General features: G+C 34.6%; 1 long non-coding RNA gene and 1 pseudogene across 1 annotated transcript in view; both read left to right on the forward strand.

The window, feature by feature from the left end:
• The window catches only part of LOC145241665 (uncharacterized), a 209,601-nt gene extending 185,248 nt beyond the window's left edge, over window positions 1-24,353 (forward strand). The window contains exon 3 of the long non-coding RNA XR_013862598.1: window positions 24,272-24,353. This is a non-coding gene — a long non-coding RNA (uncharacterized LOC145241665). The remainder of the gene's footprint in view (window positions 1-24,271) is intronic.
• LOC145241789 (U2 spliceosomal RNA) lies at window positions 1,338-1,481 on the forward strand (annotated as a pseudogene).
• Window positions 24,354-24,707: the final 354 nt, after the last annotated feature.

Raw genomic sequence — 24,707 nt, forward strand, 5'->3', positions numbered from 1 at the left:
ATTTTTTCTGGCCTTCGTCAAGTGGGAACCCACGACAAAATACGAATGCTCTCGCTTAACTGTATCTTTAGATACTACTCCCTTCCATAGTTGTCTCATAACGACTCTGCCCAGCTATGGGTAAGGTTTGAAATCGCTATGTTCAGACAGTGCTCACCTGGAACCGTAGAGATTCAATGTTTCTATCCGCTGCGCCATGAGACCCGAAGGGTGACAAGGTTTAATTTTTTGGTCTTAGAAATCCAAGTTTTTTTTTAGTTCTTATCTGCTTTCCATCATCCGGTCCGTACCGAAACCGCGACGAGATAGGAATGCTGAGTCTCCTTACTATATCCTAAGTACTTACTGACTTACATAGTTGTCGTTTGACCAGGTTTTCGGGCGAAACGTTATGAAACAACAACTAGATATAAATAAATATAAAAATCACCACTTTTTCTTAATCCATTCCCATTTATTAAGATGCGTATTTGTCCTTTTACAAAAGCGGCAGGACTATTTCATGGTTACGTCCGCCATGCCTTTTATTAGTAATTGATAAAAAATGCATGTACATGTACGTCCTCTTCAAATATTCCAACTGAATTCTCTCTTCCTTCGCTCACTCTCGCTTTCAAGCATTTGACGTTGTATCTATATTATTTTGGCTTCGTTCATGGAGACCTTTAGATAGTAGCTTTGCTTGTTAATAATAATTAGCATGTTTCTTTACTAGTGATGCGATTATTCCAACATTTTTCATAAATATATATATATATATATATATATATATATAATATACTAGCAAACCGCTCGCCTAAATATTTGTTGATTAATGTAAGTTTCGTATTATATTATATTGGACCAAAAATATAATGATTTAAAGAGTTAAAAAAAAAAAAGACTGGTGCACCATAATCGAGAATCGAAACAAATCCTTTAGCTTACGAATTACGTTTTATTTTTTACGTTAATTTCTGAGCTATGAAGACACGTTTGCTGCAAAGCTAAAAATGTAAACCTGAACCAATGGCTATTACCTTGCGCATGCATATTCGTAATTCCGCCACTCGACCTTTACCTGGCAAATTCCTTTCTTTTTTTTTATTTTTACACTTTTGCACCGATTTCCCCCGACTAAAACCCAAGTAAAAAATTTTGCATGGGTTCACATACCTTATATATTATGCTTCATACCTGTAGACTAAAAAAAAAACTGACGGAGTTAGGGAGGCAATTTTTTAAGCAAATATATGAACGCATACATAAATACACACAGAAAGAGATTTTAGTTTTCTATAAACTTTTTATGCAGATATTACGCAAGTACAAATCTACAATATCTGCATGAATATAAATTTTTTTCTTGGCCTTTTGGCCAAGATCAAAGTGTAGTATCTGTTCCGGCAGATACTGCACTTAAGATGGTTTGTACCAGTCAATGGAGGGGAAACCCTCTATACTGGGACAATTATTATTTTTGGTAACCAGAGTGACCCCTTTTAGGGGAGCTGGTTTTTACTTCACATTAAAAACGGCCTTGTGCCTAATTTGCTCAGTGGGGGAGCAAATAAACACCATCTGCATGAATATAATTACACGTAATAGTTAAAGATGATCATTCCATAAGGAAACCGAAAAAAACTAATTCTGCCTTAATTAAAATGAATGTTTAAAAGAGTATGCAAGCTCGCAAGATCTTTTGCAGATGAATGCAATTCCACGACCCATATATGACAATGTTGTATTTTGTAAATAAATAGAGAAAAGGTTTTTTAATGAGTATCAATACACAAAAAAAACATTTATAGGAGTATAGAGTTGAGTGAAGGAGCTAGACAATTAGGTCAAGATCAAAGTGTAGTATACGTTCTTTAGATGCTGCACTTCAATTTCTTGTTCTCTGTTAGTGGAGGAGGGGTCCTTCACAACTGATACAATTTTTAATTTGTGTTCCTTTTCTCCACATTAAAAAACGACCCTAATGTCTAACTCAGCCCCGTGGGGAGGCATTGTAAATAGGGACAATTGGTCCGGGTTTGGTGTTTTAAAGTCGAGGTTTACCTGAGAATACTACTATTTTTTTTTTACCTCATTTCCCTATGCTTTCTTCGTTTTCCTTCCTCTTTGTCCTTATTTTCTATCATCTTTGAAATTAAACTAGGAGACCTATGGAAATTCCACAGCGGACTCTCATATGTAATATATGGATGTTAGCATTCTGTGTATGTTCACCCAAAACAGAGACGCCCTGATATTATGGTAGCTCTTTTGATAAAACTGCAAAAGTATTTATTTAAGCAGCGGGGACGCCCGGTGTAGCCCGGTCGTTAAATACGTTTAAATTTATGTAGATTTCGTATATAGCATTATAGTTAATTTTCTTTTTATATATATATAAAGTTGTGATTAAAAAAAAAAATTTTTAATACATCTATATGACTTGGGTGCATCAGCTTGAATCGAAACAGAAACAAACTTATGGAGAAAAAAATATAACTTGTATTCTTTCAGCTATAATCAAAACTGAAACGGAAACTTGGTAAAATTATTTATTACATAAAATGTAAGAACGTATTATTATTAATCGGAGTACTATTCTCATCTTGAGCATGATTTTTAGAACGTTTCGGTCAAAGTAACTTCTGAACCTCTTCAAGTGTATCTGTCGAAATCGGGAATTTGAACGGAATTTCGAGCGGAACCCTTTATTAACTTCAGGGGAGTATCGTGCCCTCGTTCTGTCAGCCATGACTAGACAGAAATCCTAATTTTCAATTGTATTTTTCCGTAAGGACCCATGGCGCAGTGGTTAGAATCCCTAGAAAAATCAATAGTAAAAAGTGTCTTCTCCTGAAGGTTAATGGTTTAATCCTCAGCGTGGATGACAGAAAAAAATACAATTGCTTATTACTTAGGACCTCTGTCTAGTCATGGCTGACGGAACAAGAGCACACTACCCCCGTGAAGTAAATAAAGGGTTCCGCTCGAAATTCCGTCCAAATTCCCGAGTTCGACAGAAACATTCCAGAGTTCGACAAGATGCACCTGAAGAAGGTCGGAGGTTACATCGACCGAAACATTGTGAAAATCGCACTCGATTAGAACCGTAGTCCGATACGAATAACCAATACTCATCTTAAAAATTCAGAAACGTAATAAGAAATGGAAGGCCATAACAAATAAATGACATTCACTCAAGAGAAATTATGTAAGCGCGACACACACTCTTTATTAAATAACACACCTTCTTTATTCTTAAAACGCTTACCGTACTTACATGTCACCTTCCTTAAAGTGTCATTCATCTCTTGCCATTAATTTACTCCGGGATTCATTGCCAGAGGGCTGTATATTTAGAGAACCAAATAGCACATTAAATTAGCATTCTCTTATTGAAAATTAAATATCTCGCCTTGAGAAAGCAAAATAACAAAAACATATCTAAAATCAATACGCTCTTAGCAATGTTAACCCAGTTTTATTCGGTTTTAGTTATATTTTAATAATATTCTTGATCTCAATCTTTTTTTATTTTGATGCGCAGCGTTTGGGTTTATGTAAATGTCTTGGTTTAAGTACGAACGAATAAACATGATAACCAATGCTATGAAAACAGCATATTCTTTTCATCGATTTGACTCTCGACACAGACACAATTAATCAACCGAGGATTATATCACTCTGCATGAAAACATAAGATATCAATGGATATATACCTGAGAATCAAAACAAGGAAAAGAATATGCTGTTGTCATAAACCTAATGACAACATACAGACACATCCCCGAGTTCCTTCGGATTTTATGTAAAAGCGTTTGGCACAACAATCTATGACAAAACTTGAAAAGCCGTAAATGACCATGCTCTCTCTGATTATCTCTTAAGCACGTGAGGCAATGGGGAAAATGGTGATTGGTATGGTTTCAATGCATCTGAAACCAAGCTTTTACATTTTCCTCATCAACGCTCTGACACCCGTCTTGCATCAATTGAATCGAATGGCTCTCGTCTTGGGGAGGCTCCATGTTTTAACAAGCTTCTGGGTTTGGATTTTACTCCAGATCTGAGATGGAACACATACATCAAATCAGCTGTCAAGATAGCTGGAAGAATAGTTGGATCATTCACCCATTCCAATACAATACTCTCTCTGTATAAGAGCCAAGTACGTCCAAGTTAACCACGTCTGGGCAGAAGTTGCCCAAAGATTCCTATACTTCTTTGACCTAGTTTAAAACCGACTTCCTAGCTTAAAGAAGACGTTGTCGGCATGTCTCTGCTCTATCTTTATTTTCCTGGCAAGTGCTCATCTGAGCTTCAATGTATGGCCCCTCTTGTTAAATTTTTACGAAAACACTTGTCTAACTGAAACTACTATCAATAATTTCCCCCCAATCTTTATCTCTGCATAAACCTACACGTGGATTTAATGAACAAATCTTTCTTAGAACTGTCCGGCTGTGGAACTCTATTCCGTTTGTTTGCTTTATAGATAACTACAATATGGTCGTCTTCAAATCCACCGTAAACAATTTCTTGATTAGAAGTCCCCCATAGTAATCCAATTCACTAAATTTCCGTTACTAATTATTACTATTATATTGTCCTGATGACTAGCGTACACTTGTCCTCGAGTGGCCTCCTGGCCGTGATAAAACCTTACTGCTTTGAAAAAAAGGATAATTCAACAGGGTATTTTTACAAGTAAATAACAGTATCGTAGTTTTACAAGTAAATAACAGTATCGTCGGGGGAGGTTCAAAATCCTGTATTGCGGGATCAATTATTTTAACCAGGCCGCTTACCCTCAGTCCCAGCGACTACACTTTTACTTTCGTCCACTGATGGATCCTTCAGAATATAACCAAACACTTACTGGTCACTGGGATTACCGCTCATATATTCAAAGCGCACAAAACTGGCGCGACACTAAATTCTGTGAAGCAGTGTATTTTACAAGCTGGCTGTTCGTTGTCAGTCGTAAATGGCTGAGTTCTTCCCTCACAGCTGCAGTCCGGGTGCCAGGTTTCAGAATAGATCTAGTATTAACTGGATTATCTTCCAAAGACAAGTAATCAATAAAAAAAAAACTTTAAGGATCACTGTCTTATAAACGGAAACAATTATTTCACGGAGTAATTTGACAAAGCTGGCTCGCCCCGTTCGAGGCTAACATGCAAGTCTCTTCTGTCAAACAAATGATTTTATGGAAACCCCAAATCTGCCTCTCATCTCTATGCTATCATTCTTTCTCCTCTTATTTCTTTCTCCGGAATCTCCATTTATTTTTATTTTGTTATTTTCTTAACCTATAATCTCTCCTTCTTCCGTCATATGAATTAGTTTAGTTACCACGAGCAAGGTGGTCTTGCTGAATATATTGGATTAGTTCAAACTCTTTTTTTCTGGTCACTTAGCTAGACGTTTGACGCCAACCTGTCTTTTTATTTCGCTGGGCAATTATTTTTCTACATCATATCTCAACAAAAACATATTCTATCATTCTACTGGGCATACGAAATGTTCTATTGCTAAATATCAACATCCTGACCGTGTCTAATGTTCAGCCCGTAGACAATGGAATCTGTTGCTGCACCTTCTCTAAGACATGTTACCTAAAGTTTTAGCTGCATAATCATCCAGACAGAATGTCCGAGAATACCCTAAGACCAAACCAAAAAAGTAAGTTATACTACGAAGTAGTTAACTGGCTTACTGAAAGACTGAGAGGTGGGATCGAATCTGGGAGGAGTACTCGGGTACATATGTCTGATATTGAAATAACATTGTCCATAGAGAGGAACCTAGAACTTACTTGAAATATATATATATACATACATACATATATACATATACTAGCATAAAGGCCATTCCCTTAACCGAGCTTTAATTAAGATCCCCGAATTTGCACACCTCAAATACTTGTAATATAATCGAAATATGTGAAATCGGCTCTTTGCTAATTAAATCGAGTTATTCCTGCGCAGTCACGAATCTCACATACCTCGGCGCAATGGCTTAGTCAAAAATATACTGTTTTATACAGTGCACTGTAGACAACCCACTGCTAATTTTATATTATAATTTGTTTATTTGCTTAAATAATTATTTGCAATGCAAATATCAAGTACTATATTTCAATTGTGCTCTTAACACAAACGTTTTTTGACAACGCCCCTATTCTACTAAAGAATCTTTTGTTGATTGTATACGCTGGACCCGTCTGCGTGAACGGTGCCTGTTATTATCCCCCCATGATACTATTATCACATAAATGGGAAGATGATGGTAATCGTTTCCGACACATGCTTCTGTATAGCATCGAGGGGCAGCTTCCTTGTATTCATCCTCCGCACACTATTACTAGCGCCACCTACCAAGTCCAGAATGGTAACTTCTTTTGATTGTGAGCAGTGTTTGTGAGATTATCCAAAGAGATATTAGAAGCTCAAGGTTATCGATGAATAGTATTTTTTTCCACATTGTCCTCCGAGCTTATTTTTATATGCGTTTTTTCGTGCACAGGATTTGCACCTTAACAAATTAAGCGATATTTTTTTGATGATACATATGATATACTGATTGATAATCAAAATATAAGAGTATAAAATAAAAAAAATTAATAAAACAATGTGTGCATGTATAAAGACATATAAAAATATATAAAAAAATGAAATATAAAGTATAGTAAAACTCCTTTAATTTGAACTTTCTCTAAAGTTGGACTTCCTCTCATTTGGACTTCCTTTCATTTGGACTTCCTCTAAACCTGGACTTTCTCTAAACTTGAACTGTCTCGTCATTGAAATTGTATTAGCATATTTGATGCAGGGTTGCAGCAAAACTGTTTACATGGTTTAGTCAGCTCTAATTTGTTAAAATGTTGGCACAGTTCTGTTTCATGAACTATTATACACAGAGGCATCAATAGAAAAGGATATCAATAATGCATGTACGTGTTTGCATTATTGGGTACATAAAATGTTCTATACGTTTAAATATATATATATATATATATATATATATATTAACATTTTGGTTCTCTTTAATATAGATGTCGACACAATAAATGCATGTGCTGCACTCCCAGAAAGACAGCCAGATACTTATATATAAATTTTAATATGTGCATATGTTTATATATTTTTTCTGCATGAAATTCTTAAACTAATTAACCAATATTTTAATGTTGGTACACAATTACTAGACGTAAGTACTTTTGACTTGGACTCTAATTATTTTTTTTTCGACGCAGGAAATAAAACAGAATAGGCAGACCTATTATTGATCATCAGCCTCTCGATTATTGTGAAATTTTTACAGTATGAATCATACCTCAATGAATATATAGTGTCTGATTTTTTTTTTTAGATCGGTATTTATTATTCGTATTATTTGGCATCTTTGTGTTACTGTTCTCATCTGGAGGGATATTTTCACAAGGTTTTACTCAATGTAACCTCGAACATTCTTTAGGTGGATCTTGTCGAACTCTTGAATCCAACTTTTCCGCGTGGAATTTCGAAGGAAAACTTTATTCATTCACTGAAATTACCTGCTTTCACTCTCTCCTACGTAAAAGGATCTACGTTCTAAATAACTTGCAGTTGTATTTGAGTATCGCTCACACTGAGGATTGAGCCTTTATCTTCCAGAAGAGTTACAGGAAACCAAGATTTAACAAGTGGTTTATCCACAACCCCACGGATCTTTGCATCAGTTGAAATGTTGACAAAATAAGTCAGAAAAAAGAGAACCATAATCCCCCCAGATAATACAAGTATCAAATAACCCTTTAATTTCAATATCTTTTAAAAGATAAAAGAAAAATCTTACATGACATAATGTACACGAAATTCAATATGCAAGTTCCTGTTTTTCGAACTTTTTTGACTTTGATCTAGTCAAAAGCCAATAATTAATCCCAATTTAAATTCCTTTTAAAACCCATTAAGCTTAAACCGAAATACGTCAACATTTTACAATAAAAATTACGTAATGGCCGTTGCTTTAAATTCATCAAAATTTTAAAAGTTTAAATGGCATTTTATATATTTTTTTTTACTTTAATAAGACATAAAAAGTTGAATTACAATATATATATATATATATATATATATATATTATACAAACATTATTGGTTACATATGAGCATAAATATTCTAGTCGAATCTCATTTTAGAGAGACCCCCTTCACTAGATCGGGGGAAAGTGCAACAACTAGCAGTGTGCCCCCCCTTTTTCTGGTCTGATGAGGTGGGTCTCCCTGAATTGAGATCCAGTGAAACATGTACGTAACTGATAATGTGTGTATTATAAACATACTATTTACCTTCTCTCTTCCATTGAGCACGTTTTAATAAAAACACGCGTTTCGCTGGATCTTATATATATATATATATGTGTGTGTGTGTGTGTGTGTGTGTGTGTGTGTTCATGATTAATAAATATTTATATTTAATGTAAATATTGTTGAGGTTGTTCGGTGGTGTGTTCTTCTTTAATGGCGACAGAGATGGTTTCGAATCTCTCGACAAGCGGAAAGAATGAAATCTTACAATGATTACTTCCGAAGTACGAAACACTTGTCTGTGAGGATTAAAAACTATATATATATATATATATATATATATATATATACTAGCATTTCAGCCCGGCGTTGCCCGGAGGTGTATGTTGAACAAAAAAAAGGGGTCAATTTTTAAATTTGCTCCCTATTATGACCACTTAACATTTATTGTTTTGGGCGTAAATGAAATTATAAAGTTAGATCCATGTTCAAGTAACCAACATCTAAAATTTCAAGTGTTTAGATTCAAAATTTGCGTAGGAGTTTGGTAGAACTCTCATAGTTGAAATCGTTGAACTTTGACTCCTTAATAGCCAAATTTCTGGCCGAAAACGGATTAAAGAGATTTTCCCAAATTTCAATACTCCCTTATTTCCAAGTTCGAATCTGTAGACTGAAAATTGATTGTTATTTAGTAGGGAAGTGTACACACACACACACACACACACACACATTTTCACTTTTATAGATATAGTAGCATGGGTACCCGGCGTTGCCCGGGTGGTTGGAGGTGTATGCTGAGCCAAAAACAAAACAAAACGGTCAATTTTTTTTTTACCCCTATTATGACCCCTTAACATTTATTGTTTTGGGATCAAATAAAGTTATTAAGTTAGTCCCACCGGACTACAACTTGGATGTCTTCAAGTCCAACATTAACAAATTCCTAATGAACCGCCCACTTAAGTAAACACGTGATCAAATCTCCACACTAACGTAATGTACTTGTAATAACCCTTATCCCTGAGTGGCTTCCGGGCCTTGATAAGTGGTGATCACTGTGTAAAAAAAAAAAAATGTCCAAGGGACCTATATCTAAAATTTTAAGTGTTTAGACCTAAAATTGTCGGAGGAGTTTGGTAGAGTTCTCAAATGTCAAATCGTTGAACTTTAACCCCTTGATAGCCAAATTTCTGGCCGAAAACCGATCACATAGATTTTCCCAAATCTCAGTACACAGGTCAAATTTCGAGTCTTTAGACTGAAAATTGACAATCTTACTGCGTTGGAAAATGTATACACACACACACGCACACAGCCACGTTTACTTATATATATATATATATATATATATATATATATATATATATATATATATATATGCTAGCATTTCAGCTTGGCGTTGCCCGGGTGTTTGGAGGTGTATGTTGAGCAAAAAAAAAACAGCGGTCACTTTTTTTTTTTTAACTTTGACCCATTATAATACCCCTTAACATTCATATTTTTGGGATCAAATCAAGTTTTTAAGTTAGATCCATGTCCAAGAAACCTATATCCAAAATTTCAAGTGTTTAGACCCTCAAATTGTCGGAGGAGTGTGATAGCGTTCTCAAATGTCAAATCGTTGAACTATAACCCCTTAATAGCAAGACTTCTGGCCAACAACGAATTACAAAGATTTTCCCAAATCTTACTACCCAGTATATCGAATTTCGAGTCTGTAGACTTAAAATTGACAGTTATTGCGTCGGAAAATATACACACACAGACACGTTCACTTTTATAGATATATTAGCAGTCCCGCCCGGCTTTGCTTGGGCCTCATGTACTTTTCATAACTTTATGTGCATATGTATATATTAAAAAGTTTGAATATGTACGGTAATGCCTTTCTATATAATAGACTTCGTAAACTACCATAAAGAAAAGTTGCTAGACACCGCAGACGTCAATTTTATTTAATTTTGTATCCCAATTTTGGCCCCTTATCATTTACTGTTCTGAGCTCAAATTCAATTAAAATGTTTGACTCATATCAAGTAAGTTGAATCTAAAATTTTACGTGTTCAACTCCAAAATTGGCGGAGGAGTTTGGTAGTCTGCAAAGGTCAACTAGTCAACTTTGACCTCTTGCCAGCCAATGTTTCGCCCAAAAATTGATTAAAAAGCTTGATGTATGTCTGAATACCCTTTATGTAAAATTTAAAATATTTAGACGCAAAATAGGCTTAATAGTTTGCAAAAGACTGCAAAGGACAAATCTTTGGAACTTTAACCCTTGGAAGCCAAATTTTCAGAAAAAAAGAACATTAAAAAGCTTGCCCTATGTCTGACTATACTTTATGTAAAATTTCAAATGTTTAGACCAAAAATTGGCTGGGTAATTTAGTAGTGACAGCAGAGGGCAGTTTAAAAAAAACTTTGACCCCAATTATGCCCCCTTAACATTTATTGTTTTGGGCTGAAATAAAATTATAAAGTTAGACCCATCTTCAAGTAATCTAAATATAAAATATCAAGGGTTTAGATCCAAAATTTGCGTAGGAGTTTGGTAGAGCTCTCATAGTTGAAATAGTTGACACATTAATAGCCACATTTCTGGCCGAAAACGGATTAAAAAGATTTCCCCAAATTTCAATACTCCCTTATTTCCAAGCTCGAATCTGTAGACTGAAAATTAAGTTATTTGGTAGGGAAGTGTACACAGACAGACAGACAGACAGACAGACAGACAGACAGACAGACACACAGATATTTTCACTTTTATAGATATACTAGCATGGGTAACCGACGTTGCCTGGGTGTTTGGAGGTGTATGCTGAAAAAAAAACAAAAAAAAAACGATCAATTTTTTTTTTTTTAACTTTGACCCCTATTATGACCACTTAACATTTATTCTTTTGGGCTCAAATCAAATTATTAAGTTAGATCCATGTCCAAGGAACCAATATCTAAAATTTCAAGTGTTTAGACCCCAAATTGTCAGGAGTTTGGTAGAGTTCTCAAAGGTCAAATCGTTGAACTTTGACCCCTTCACAGCCAAATTTCTAGCCGAAAACCGATCACATAGACTTTCCCAAATCTCAGTAGCCAGTATATCAAATTTCGAGTCTGTAGACTAAACATTGACAGTTATTGCGTAGGGAAATGTATGCAGACACACACAGACACGTTCATATTTATAGATATATAGATAGATAGATTAAACAAAAATATATACGTATACATAAATATATATATGGAAACAATGTTGTGTTTCCTGTAAACATTTTACGCAAATATTATGCAAGTATAAATAAAGTAGAATATCTGCATGAATATACTTAAACCTAATAGTTAACTAAAAATGATCATCCCATAAGAAAACCGAAAAACTGATAGGGAATTAATTAAAATGAATGTTTCAAAAAAATATGCAAATTAGCTAGATCTTTTGCTAGTGAATGCAATTCCACAAGCCATATATAAGAAAATTGTATTTTCTTTTTAAATAAATAGAAAAGAGGGATTTTAATATAAATATCAATACACACAAAATGAAAAACGAATTCACAGGAGTATAGCTATTATTTAATTAAACTGTTATACCTAGACAGTAGTGTTTAATGCTAATTCGACTGACAGTGTATAAATGAAATTTTTACTGCTTGTCAGGGGATTCGAACACAGCCATAATCTAATTAGTGCTTCGTAGTTAAGCGTCTTTCTCCCCGGCCATCTAATACCTTACAAAAAGAAATTAATTATCCAGGAATGATTTCACAGTTGAGTGTACTCAACCGTAAAAATTTGGAAAGAATAAACGTAATTTACAAAAAGGAGCTTTATAACTATATTTTCAATTAAATATAAACAATTGTTTATACCTTCAGACACTATAATTTAGGACAGTTCAAATTTAAATTAACTTTATTTGATCATCAAATGAAAAACAATTTTTTAACTATAAACTAGACATGTTAGACCATGGTATTTCGAATCTCAATGCTTCTCATCGAAATTGAAGGGTAACATTACATATATAAAAACCTGTCCTATGAATATGAGCTTTAAAATGAAAAATATAGACGCTGAATAGATACTACCAAATTGATAAATCGAAATATCTATAAAAGTAAAAGTATCTGCCTGTGTACATTTCCCTACAAAATAACTCCGTCAATTTTCAGGCTACAGACTCGAAATTTAATATATAGGGTACCGAGATTTTGGAAAATCTTTATAATCCATTTTCCGCCAGAAATTTGATGACTGTTAAGGGGTCATGGTTTAACAGTTTGACCTTTGAGAACTCTACCAAACTCCTCCGTCAATTTGGGGTCTAAACACTTAAAATTTTATATATAGATCCCTTTGATATGGATCTAACTTAATAACTTGATTGAGTCTAAAACAGTAAATGTTAAGGGGTCATATTACATACAATAAAAATACGAGGGACGTTTTAAGTGATGCCTTCTATTTTTCATTCCGCCCAAATAGATCAAAGCAATATTAAATTGCACTGCTATCATACATGAACGTATTTATCCATGGCCTTAAAGATATTGACGGTGTGACTGAGAAAGCAGCTCTTGTTAAATGCATGCGTCAGAAGCAGAGGCGCATCACTGAATTCCTCCATGCAAAGAAAATAAGATCGGTCAATTATAAAACGCGTCTGCTGAAGTCGATACAATTGATGTTGGAACAAGAAGAGATGGGTTCATCGATTTCCAAAAAGCAATAAAGCTTGAAATTCCAACCAAATTCTGGAGTTCGACAGAAACATTCCCGAGTTCGACAAGATACACCTGAAGAACGTCGGAGGTTATATCAATCGAAACGTTGAGAAAATCACACTCAAGATGAGAACAGTAGTCCGATGAATAATAATAAAAATAACCAATCCTCATCTCAAAAAAACAAAGATAGCATTAAACATATGAGTGAAAGAAAACTTAGGTTTCACGATGCTGGTAAATCTGCATTGAGAATGGTGCTTACTATGAAGAAAAGTAAATTCTGGAACACAAAAGCTCACTTTTATTTAATGGTAATACTCGCCTCTTCATAGCTCTTCAATGTTTTTTCTTTTTTTTTTAAATAAAAATATAGGTCTTACTTTTAAAAACAACCGCTGTGCAATTAAAAAAAAAAGTGCAGCTCAACTTTTATAATATCAGCATATTTCCTGACTTTTCTCGCATGAATAATTTATTGATAGTACACACAGGAAAATCTAATTTCCTTTCAAATTATCTACTTTGTCGGCAATGTTGTACCGTGCCAACAAATTCTGCATAACCCCGCGAAATGCTTTTTTAAGCGTGTAAATAACCTCGTCACAGACTCTTTCATCTCAATGTTTGGACAGCCTCTAAGATTTTCCGTGATTTTAGGAATAATTAAATCCACAAAAAGCAAGGTCTGGTCTATAGGAAGGCTTAGAAACGCTCCTGATTACCATTTAGTCAAATAGTCTGACAAGTGTGGAGTTGTGGACTGGTGCATTGTCTTGGTGGAAATGCTACTGGTCCGATTTGAAGAATGCTGGGTTCTTCCGATGGAATATCTATTTGAACTCCCTTATAATATTCCTTGATGACTTTTTCTCCAATTTCGGTTAATTTGCTCTATCTCGCCTTCTTGGAATTTGGAGAGCCAGTATGTTCCAACTGGGAATTCTGTCTTTTGGTCTGTGAGCTATAGCGATTAATCTCGCTTTCATCGAAGGTCGCCAGATCTTCAAGAATTGCGGGATCTAAAATGATCAGCCGACCATCTCCCTGCTGCCAAGACAGGCTTTCTTTCTTTTTTTTTTCTTTTTTTTTAGCACCCTTGGAACAAATTTCTTCAGTTTCTAGCGAATAATTGTGCCTATATTTCCCACAGTGACGTCAAATTGTGAACCGATTGTTTCTAGAACACACACGACTGTTCTTACTTATGAAATTTTTTACTTGGCCAATCAACTCCCGTGTCCTAACGGCCATGTCGGTGGGGCATTAGAATACACCGACTGCCCCCCTGCAGAGGGTAAAAGTCCCTCCATGGGGGTCCTGGATATGACCTTAAACTATATCCAGTGGTAAGGCCCCAGCTTCTGGGCTTTAGGGAGTGTGAAGCCACCCTTTAATTACCATTGCTCCCAGGTCCACTCTGATCCGAAGTGGTAGTACCTATTATGGTCCCAACTATGGGTTAAATAGAAACTGACTTGCAAAAACAAATATATTCTATTAAAAAAATTTTTCTTCAAAATCACCGGATTCGGCATTAAATAACCTGAAAAGGGTTGATATGCCGTAAAACAAAAACAACCAACCAATCTATGTTGCTAAATGCATTGAATGGTAGAGTGATTGCAAGGCAAAATGTCGCATAATGATGACGAAAACATTCCGACATATATTAGTGAAAGAATGTAGATTTATTTACATAAATATACATAAGAAATAAGGATATAGATAGTAAGAATAAGAATTCGTTGAGGAAGGAGTAACGTTGCTTGCGATTGATGAGGCTGGCGGGTTAGCGCTGATTGGGTGGCCATTCTAACCGGAGTGGTTCTTCGTTACATGTTGACTGATTGAAGGTTCAGTGGAAAAAAATGGAGAGATACAAGAAACAGGAAGTGACGTGGCTGTGTCGCTCTCCGGTAATCAGAGTTAAAGGGCGATAATCGAGTTAGCCTTGGAATTTCAATTTTCACACACACATAAAGTTCCTTTTATATAATGGTATAAAAATTAGATAATTATATACAGATACCGATGAAAAAATCATAGAAAGAAAGAGATAGTGAGACATCTCAATATATGCTATTTCACCAATATTTATATACGTGAATCGAACATATTTGCGATTGAATGCCGATCTTAAATCAATACCGTTGAATATTATAACGATACTCTGCACTTAAGTGGTAAACATAATGAACTCCTCGACATGAAGTGGAATTCTTCAAGTTGACGCTATTACTCACGATAATTCAAAGCACGCAGCTATTTGAAAAAAATATATATATGCATTTTAAAAATAAAATAAAGAAAAGTAAAGGTCATACTTTTTTCTTTTTTCCACGAGAAAACGCAATCATTCAAACGACATTCAAATATATTTTTTCAATCGTGCGATAAAGGACAAGGTTATTTCAAACGAAAGTTTCAGATACCAATAAAAATGCTATTAAAATATTATCGTGATTGACAGATATTCCAATTGAAAGTTAAGTATGACAGATGTATAAAAATGATATTTTCAAACTTAAGCATGAAGGTCCAACATTAATGTTATTTTAAACTCAAATCTAGCGTTTACAAGCATACTATTTAAAATTTAAGCATGACTGACCAACAAAAATTCTGTCTAAAATTTACGCTTGATAAACTTATAAACATGCTATTTAAAACTCAAGTTTAGCAAACAAAAGTATTTAAAATTTTAAACTTAAGCTTCACAGTCAATCAAAAATGCTATTTCAAATGAAAGTCTGACAAAACAGATTTTCTATTTTAAAGGTAAACATGTCAGACAAACGAAAATTTTATAAAATCTCGGGATACGGCATTCAAAATTAGTAACAAAATACAATAAATATATAACGCATATGTATATAATCAAATAACATAAATAACACTGGGAGGTGGGCAATTACCGTAACAAGGGTCCAGAAAAAACATGGTAGTTCACATCATAACCTGAAAAAAACGTATCCTAGAACCATATCACGGGGTTCTATATTAAAAAAAAAATACGCTTGACAGACCGACGTGGGTGGCCAACAATAATTTTTCTTTTGGTGGATACCAAGTCATGTAGGAATAAAAGGAGTTGATAAAGCTGATTTATCACTAAAAACGATAATAGATAAATACTCAACGTCCCCTGCACAGGCATGAAACTAACAAATAAATACTTAAAAGAGAAATGGAAACAGTAATTCTATTTAAACTTAACGTTTAATAACCAAATTGACGTTAAATGGTCAGGTAAAAAAATAAATAAATAAAATAAACCAAATACTATACGCAAAAGTCCAGCTAGAATTCGTCACTGACAACTTTATCTCTCAACTTCAGCACGTCTCTGCCTGCTACATCTGCCAACAGAATTTTAATCAGAAAATCGACCCCATTCCATTTGCATATATGTGTAGTAGAAGATGAGCTCTCGTGAGATTCCACGAGACTACACGTTATAAATCCATGGCTGCCATCTATAATTTCTCTTTCTCTCAGATCCCATCTGAAGGTAAGTTGTATAACCGCATGACACACACACACACACACACACACACACGGGGGTGCTTTCCTCTTTGATTCTTACATTCAACTCTACACTCTCCCCCTGGTCTCCAGACCACACATTTGGCATGGTTGGTGTGGTTGTTTGTTGCGGGCACTCCTACGAAGGGGGATTGGCTGGACTACTTCATCTTCATTGGAGCTCTCAGAAGATGTGTCGGAACCATTAGCATCAGCCTTAGAGCGTACAGTCATACCATCAGGCTGGACTTCATCTTCATCGGAGCGCTCAGAAGGGGTGCTGGAACTATCGGCGTCAGTGTTGGGGTTCACAGTTGTACCATTGTGGGGAATAGGACGGATCCAGAGGTCATCGTTGGACGATTCACCATCACTACTACTCGCCAACTGGTTCGTATTCAAGGCAGGCCGGATATCCTTCACATGGCGTGGAGTACCATTGACTAGCACGGCTTGCTCACTGATGATGCCAGTGATTCACCCTCTTTGAAAGCTGCTGGTGCATCGATTAGTCATTTCTTTTTTTGTGTGTGCTTGGTGCAGAACCGAAATTTACATATGTTAATGCCTAAAACTGCGCCGTTTGTTCATTTTTACCAGGATTTGACGTCCCCTGGGGACTGAGGCTAAATGGGATGGGGGGGGGCTAAACTTAGCCATATTTTTTTGTCTCGTTCACTGTGTACACACCAGGGACCATGCATGCTTCACTTGTTAATTCTGATTTGTCTAATTTTACACCCGGCAATCTTGTTCGATTACATTTTTTACGTGGTTATCGCCGATCATCTTTTTCTCACAAAAACGAGGAGATTCTCATAGAAAAAGTTTACTTTCAGAAGCGAGCAACTTTCTTGCAAATCCGTTGTTTAACAGCGTGCTCTCCACACTCCTAAACTGTCTCTATGTAAGTTTTAGCAGCTTTTCTTTTTCCTTTTTTTTGTGTAGGATCTGAGATCCGTAGTACTCTGCTTAGTCTCCGAGTTTAAAGCGTAAAATACATGCACAAATTTAAGAACTCTTCTGTTCGGTGGCTTGTTTCCACCATGACGTGGACACACTCGCTATACCAAATATGTAAGTTGGAGACTAGAAATGTACAATGATCTTTAGTAAAAGGAAACGTTTGTTTAAACTAATATTTTTTCCGCCAGTCTAATGGGTGCATGTAAATTATGGGTTTTTGATCGAAATGTCGAAACCTCTCTATCGTAGATTGTTTTCTGTCTCTGTATACGTTCAAGTCCTGTCTGGTCCACACGTGTTTATTTTTCTAAGATGAAAACTACAATATATATATATATATATATATATATATATATATATATACAGGGTGCTCACAAAGTCTCGCTACATTATGTAGCCAGACTTTGTGGACACCCTGTATATTAGTGTTGGAACGATTAATCGGAATCGGAAAAATCGGGGGTATCGGAATCGGGAAAAGTTGACCCTCATTTTCGATTCCAAACATGTGCTTTTATTTATCAGAAGAATATTGATTTATAACATGAAATTAAGGGGCGCGGAACCAGAGTTTCTGGGTTCAATTTAATTATTTTATTAGTAAATTATGGCAAAGTGTTTCAAGAGTTCACTTACTTTTATTGCCTTAGGAAACCTTTTGAAATACTCACACTTATTTTAGCACCTTGGTGATAAAAGTCAATACGTTACTTCTCAGAGTTCACAATTAAATTAAAAGGATAAGTTTTATTTTTAATTTTTATGGCGCTGACCTAGCAGTATCAGAATTTTGGGGGAATTTTTGACACCCCTAACAGAAAACTGCGAATAAAATATAGAAAACTCGTAATTTCTCTTTCTAAAGTGGGTTTTTTATTTTCTTTATAGAATATGCTTCCAAAATAAACTATTTAAGTTGTTTAAAAAATAATAGAAATATTATTTTTCATTGTTTAAAAAACAGTGTTTACAAAGTGCGTGCGTGCGCTCTGGGAGCCATTTTGTTACGTAATGAAATCAATTGATTTTTATGAGATGAATATTTTTCAATTTTTAAACTTTAAAAATCTATCAAAATTATCCTATTCGTTCAATTATTACGTTTTTTTTCAAGGTGAATGTAAAATTTTATGCTCTTTCCGATAAACTGAATATAATATTTTAGACAAACGTTGTTTTATAAATTCACCCCCCCATGTTGAAATGTCTATGAGAATTTTAATAATTTTGGCCGACACGTTTTATATATCACAAATTGAAGATAAAACACCAATAAATAAAATACTCAAATTTAAAACAACAAAAAATATCACTTATCTGTAAATTTACCGGTAAAGTCCAAAATGTAAATCCTTCTTTTTTCGATAACCACGTGTTTTTTTTGTTTGTTTTTTTACGTGGAAGCTTAATTTTTGTTTAGAATGTTCCAGTCATTATTTTTCGGTCAGTGTATATTTTTATATTTAATTCCTGGTTTCCTTTTTTTCGATATAAAAAAAAGACGAAACCCTATAATGCAGATTTATAGTATAATAAATTTAAAAATTCAGGTATTTCTTTAAGATATTAAAAAAAAAAATTACATTGCATATCTTCGTCATTTCGTAATCCGTGTAAATCCAAAAATGAAAAATCCCAGTTTTCATGTACGATAGCGTAAAGGCGCCCACAATTAAAAAAAGGACGATGTTATCTCCCTTTATTCATATAGGGTCAATATGAAGCCACCCTCGAAAATGCCTTTAAAATTACGGCCAAATCTGTTCATTGCAATGTGGCCATAAAGTGGGTGCCCATTTGACGTCACATCATTATAGAAAAGTGACCCCCCCCCCACTTTGTGACCATTTGTAAATTTTTTTGTCTTGGAAACTACTAGTTTCGTTTGCCGTATATATAAATGGTTATTTTCGTTTTCAGCGCCTCCGAAAACCTTTAAAAGTGGAAAATTTGAAGGAATATAATCCAATATCGAGATTATTAAGGTTTCTGAATTAGTGTTTTTTTTTACACTTATAGGCTTCCGTACATAAGTAAGTGATAATCTTAACATCCGGTGTCTTTACAACTTTCTTGAAAGACACGCGTTGTCGCAATATGTGTTGGAAAAATCCTTCCATTTAAAAAATACATGGATTATAATACATAAATATGAATAAATTCTCATACAGGAAGATTAAAAGAAAGCATATCTTACTCATGGAGCAGGTGAGTGATATTTTGCCGTTTAAAATATATATCGTAAGATTCAACTGTGTTATTTGTTCGACATTCCGTGAAATGTTAAGTGAAGAAATCGAAGGAAAAATAAATAAAATTGTTTATTTTTCTATTAAAGCTTTTATGATATTAAAATTTGGTCTTTGCTCGTTTTATTGAAATAAAATTTACGGGTTTAAATTACGTTTTCATATTGTTATAATCTGATAGAAAGATAGGTGTCTATTCAAAATGGCGACTCGGCTGAAAATTCCCCCCAAATTCTGATACTGCTAGCGCTGACCTGATCTCGTGTTGAAATAATTCTGTTTTATTGCATTTATTTATTTATTTTGCCACAAGTGAAAATCACATCAAAATCTCACGAGTCAATCAAAACTTGGGATAAAATACGCAAAAGTATGAACGCTAAAGATTTATTAAATTAAAAGAAATTATATGTACATTTTAGATTATTCCCTCAACAAGATTCTACTTTTTATGCGATGGTGTACGAACACACTGAAAAAGAAAACACATAATTATTGTAGAATTTAGAGTGGGTTGAGTTGCATATATAAATAAGCGTAAAATGACCCCCCTTTTCCGGGCCATTATAATTTTTAGGGCAGTTAACCAAATTTTTCTACCACTAACATTATGCCTGGCATGTCATAAAAACACTCGTAATCGTTTTACTTTTCGCATTACCGCTCAAACTTGGGGTTAGTGCTATAAAAAAAGCGCATTTTGTATGACTATTCACAATGACATATTAAATACGAAATTTCGATCAAGAATATTAACATGACAAAGATTTTAAAACAAACAGAATTGACCACTCTGTCTGGTCCGAAAGAGCGATAATTTTCCGTTAACTATATGCAAAACCGACTTTTTTTTCCGTTTTTTTTTTTTAGGCCGTTTACACGTAAAAGGAAGAATCACATATTAATTTTCTGGTGGATTAACATATGTTGCAGAATTCTAATGATAACTTTATTTCTTTCACAACAAAATGTTATAATTGAAATTGGCGAAAAAAGAAAACAAGTCGCGATAATTTGTTTAAAGATTTCAAAGTAATCACCTTATAAAGATTTCACCGAAATCTCTTAAAAAAGTAGAATCCTATTTTGGGGGATTCGCTAATGGTAACGTGAGATCTTAACATACACATATGCTCTGCTGCTGCTATTATTATTATTATTATTATTATTATTGGCTCACATGTGACTTTCACACAAGTCAACAAACGATCTGATTGGAAACCTGTGGTGTTCTCATGAGGCTGAGTGACAAGAAGTCTGCCCAGTTCTCTCCACCTCTTTCGATAGCATTTGCAAATGAATTTTCATCATCGCAACAGCCTCTTACCATTGATTTATCGCCGGCAATGGCCATTGGTTTATACTGGAATTTGAGTGGCACTAAGCCTCCCCAAAGTCCCAGTTCTCTTTGCGCTTGTCCAACCGAGGTCTGGCTGGCGCTTTCTCCTTGATCTTCCAGTCCTTCTTGACCCTTCTCAGCTCTTTGGTGTCACATTTTTATTGGGAGGAGCGGTGGTGAAACTATGGAGGGGATGCATGATGGTGGTGTAGAACTTGTAGATATGCAGCTTGGGTGGTCTTTATTCCCTGTAACGCTTATTCGTTATATTGTCTTTTTGTATTATTCTCCGCATTCAAGGGTTTTCCTTAATATTTCAGTCGTTTTCATTATCGTTAGTCGTTGTACTTTTGTATTTAATCATCTGATTCCAATTTCTGACATTCTTTTTCGAAGTTTTTCGGAATTGTTACTAGTGCTCCTACTAATATCGGTACTACTATTATTATTACTATTATTATTTACTCACTAGGAGTTCTCACACAAGCCACCATCAAAAATTGCTCTTTCAGAACAACTTGTGGTGTTCCTGGAGTCTGAATGACAAGTTTCCCCAGATTTCCAGTACTTTCCACTTCTTTCGAAAATCTTTGCCAAAGAATTTGTGTTATTACAATAGCCGCTTACATTGATTTCTCGTTGGCGGGGATCATTGGTATTAATTGGAATTTGGGTAGCAATAAACCTCCCGAAGGTCCCAGTCCTCTTTGCACTACTACAGCGGAAGTCTGGCTAGTGCTTTCTCTCCCAGATTTACCATCCTCCTTGACGCTCATTATCTGGTGTGGTGCCCGTTTATGGTGATACTCACAAAAAGGAGGCGATATCTTACAATTATACACTTTCAGTTTTTATGAGTCCATACGATATTCTTTTGTTTTGTATCTGTAGCGGTTTCTGTGTCCAGTTTGTGTGTAGTTTATACGTAGTTTGTCTCCACAGTCAAGGTTTTCCTTAATATTTATGCAGTGTTCATTATTGAAATCCGTTGTATCTTCTCTGCCATCCGTCTGATTCCAATCTCCCCCATTCTATTTCCAAAGTTTTCAGTCTCGTTCTTAGCGCTCCTATTAGGTCTGTGCAACACAATATTGTTTTCTCATATGTTTATGTATATATATATATATATATATATATATATATATATATATATATATATATATATAAACTTTAAGATTGAGGCTTTCTTGATGCTGTTTTTTTTTATTTAATTTAATATTTTATTTAATATTCCAAGCAGTTTCCCGCTCTTAATCAGAAAAACGTAGCAAAAACAAAAAATGAAAGACGTTGAGAAAAACTAGAAATTTGTATTTTTGGCGGCGTTCATACACTTTTTTGTGATCAAGTGCGGAGGACCCCTTTAAATACAAAAAGAAATCCTTTTTATGCTTCAAAACCCTTCATAACCTCGACATTACTATTCTAGATCCATACGTGGACATTTTACACACACACACACATATATATATATATATATATATATATATATATATATATATATATATATATATATATATATATATATATACCAGTATATGTCGTGTATAGTTTAATAAAACTATCTTTCTTTTGTTCTATAAAATCTAAATCTTTTTTTCACTCATTTGGACACCAAACAAGGCATATTGCAACGTAATTATAAACAGTTATTATTAAGGATCGTGCTTAACAAGCGATTGCAAGAAGTTGGTAGCGAGATCCCTATTTATATTGTATTCAATCTTTTGCGTGTCAGTACAGCTAGAGGCATGGAAAACGGGGCTGGAATTGAGAAGTGTGGGAGAGTGAAGAGATTTAGAGTAAAAAGGGTTTTGGGTATCTAGAGGCATCAACTCTCAAGGGGTGCGATTGTGTTGCTTGGAGTTGGTGAAGAATATGCACGTCAAGAAGGTGTATTACTTCATCAGAGCATATTTAATATAAAAAAATGTTTCTCCGTGTTTTGTCTTAAAATACTGGCAATTCAGCCTGGCGTTAAGCAAAAAAAAAGCGGCTATTTGTTTAACTTTGACCCCTATTATTACCCCTTAACATTTATTGTTTTGGGCTCAAATCAAGTTAAGTTAGATCCATGTCCAATGAACCTATCTCTAAAATTTCAAGCGTTTAGATCCAAAATTAGCGGAGGGGTTTGGTAGAGTTTTCAAAGGTCAAATCGTTGAACTTCGATCCATTAACAGCCAAATTTCTGTCCAAAAACTGAGCACAAAGAGTTTATCAAATCTCAGTATCCTATATATTAAATTTCGAGTCTGTAAACTTAAAATTGACAGAGACACACAGACACTTACACTTTTATAGATATATAGATACTCTTCTGAAGCGCTTCCTTCCGGTGCAGCGCACATCAGCTCACCAAAAAAAAAAACGCTTAAGTACAGGGATGAGACGATTAAATGTTTCTATAAGCAAGTGCATATTCCAATTTAAATGAAATAAGTACTAATAAATAATCTGGTAGTTACATTGTGATACATAATGTAATGCAATGCAATAATGAAAATTATATACAGTATAACCCGGATATAAGAAACCCAAATATAAGATAAAACAGACAGATTTCTTTTTCTGGTCCAACTTTAATGTGTTAATGTACAGTGACCCGGATGTAAGAACCCTGGATATAAGTAACTCTGATGTAAGATAGATGTAGGACCGGATACGTCTCTTATATCCGGGTTATACTCTATTATGACACAATGTTTATTTTCTCCTTCAGTCCAGCTTACACAGGCAGACATTTTTTGCCATGTTTCTTTCGAATGTTTCTTTTGAATGTTTCTTTTGAATGTTTTCTTTTTCGGATAATGACAACAATGAGTCATATATTATAACACCCTAAAATGAGGCTACATGAAAGACGTAACTTATCCAGGAATTATAAAGCCAAATTGTGGTTCTATTATGAAGCAGTAAGTCCTTCAAACATTGTATTTCGCCCTTTATTTTAAATACAAATGAAGTCGTTTAAAAGTTACATTTGACTGTAAATATTTAACTTTAACTAATAAAACTGAAGGCATACATGAATAGCAGCTATAAGAATGATTACAGGACTTACCTCACTTCAAACGTCCTGATTGTAATGATGTCAGTAATTTATTGAAGAACTAATCATAGGGCCCCTAACAAAACCAGTTTAGCCGAAAAAGCTTGCATGGTTTTAAACAATTTCTCTTTTATTTTCCTGTAGGTTCAAAGAAGTAGATCAGTTCAACTCAACAATCATCACTGACACGCATGGGGAATTGCCAAACAACGGCAACAACAAAAAACGGTAAGCCACTTGTTTTCACATTCAACGCACGCATTGTATACACAAAGTACACCAAAACAATGTATGGACATATATTTAATTTCAAGTAAAATCTAGCAAATAATTATGAAATTACAGTTTTATTTAAAGTTGTGGTAATTGTGTAGAGGGTCATCAAAATGTGTGACCATCGCTGACATGTGCTCGCTGTGGGGAAGCAGTGATGTACGAACCTGGAACCCTTCAGATACAAGAATAACGTGGTTATGCAAACTTAGACATTGTTGGCAATCTGAATAACAAATAGGAGGATATTTTGCTTGATTTTTTTTTTTGCATGGAAGTCACCACTTATCAAGGCCCGGAAGCCACT

The sequence above is a fragment of the Euprymna scolopes genome, chromosome 20 (genome assembly GCF_053919585.1).
Source record: "Euprymna scolopes isolate OS-2025 chromosome 20, ASM5391958v1, whole genome shotgun sequence".
Taxonomy (NCBI): Eukaryota; Metazoa; Mollusca; class Cephalopoda; order Sepiida; family Sepiolidae; genus Euprymna; species Euprymna scolopes.